This window comes from Myotis davidii, unplaced genomic scaffold, assembly GCF_000327345.1.
Source record: "Myotis davidii unplaced genomic scaffold, ASM32734v1 scaffold663, whole genome shotgun sequence".
Classification (NCBI taxonomy): domain Eukaryota; kingdom Metazoa; phylum Chordata; class Mammalia; order Chiroptera; family Vespertilionidae; genus Myotis; species Myotis davidii.
In genome coordinates, this window is record NW_006295816.1 from 6,252,581 (window position 1) to 6,253,483 (window position 903).

The following is a 903-nucleotide window of genomic DNA, read 5'->3' on the forward strand; positions in this document are numbered from 1 at the left end:
TAAGAGGCCTTCCCTGATATCCCAAGGTCGCCGCCCACTCCCTCACACCACCCTATTGTCATTCCCTGCTCGCCCTCATCATGCCACACTTCCATGTCTAGTGCTGCCTCTCTCCCGTGACCTGATGGCAGGCACATTCCATGAGAGAAACCTCTCGCTGGTTTATATCACCAGATCCCCCCCGACCAACAACCTGGCACATGGCAGATGTTCAAAATGTTCTTACTCGGCCAATTCATCCTAAGGATCCCTGTGCCCATTTTCCAGGTTAACAAATGGAGGACCCAAAGAAGTGGCTTGTCCAAGGCCACACCACTACTAAATGGGTGCACCTGGCATAAAATCCACACTGCTGCCACCCACTGTTTGCTGGCATAATTTCACTGCTTGCCAACTTGGAGGTGGCAGAATAAGTTCTACTTTATCCTTTTCTCACAATTCTCCATTTGGTGATCCTCCATGGTGTTCGGTTTTTAAAAGTCTCTTAACACAACTCTACAGCAATTTGGTTAATATCAAGGAATTTATCTTGCAGATGTGCTCACGTATGGGTAACATTACATATATGCAAGGTTTTTTTTCATGTTAATGCTGTGGTAGCAAAGTTAACTCAATGCCCAGCCATAGAATACTGGTCTATACTGGTCATATTGGGTATGTGCACATGGTGGAGTAGTATGCAGCCCTGAAAAGTAGGGAAGAGCTTCAGGTTCTGGTTGGAAAGTTTAAGATATTGTATTATGTTAAAACTAGAGGCCCGGTGCATGGATTCATGCCCTGGTGGTGGTCCCTACGCCTGGCCGCCTGGCCGGCAACCAGGGCCAACCAGGGCCTTCGGCTGTTGGCCAGGGCCTCCCTTCCCTGGCTGGGGGCTTCCTTTGTTCCCTGCTGGCCCCCGAGGGT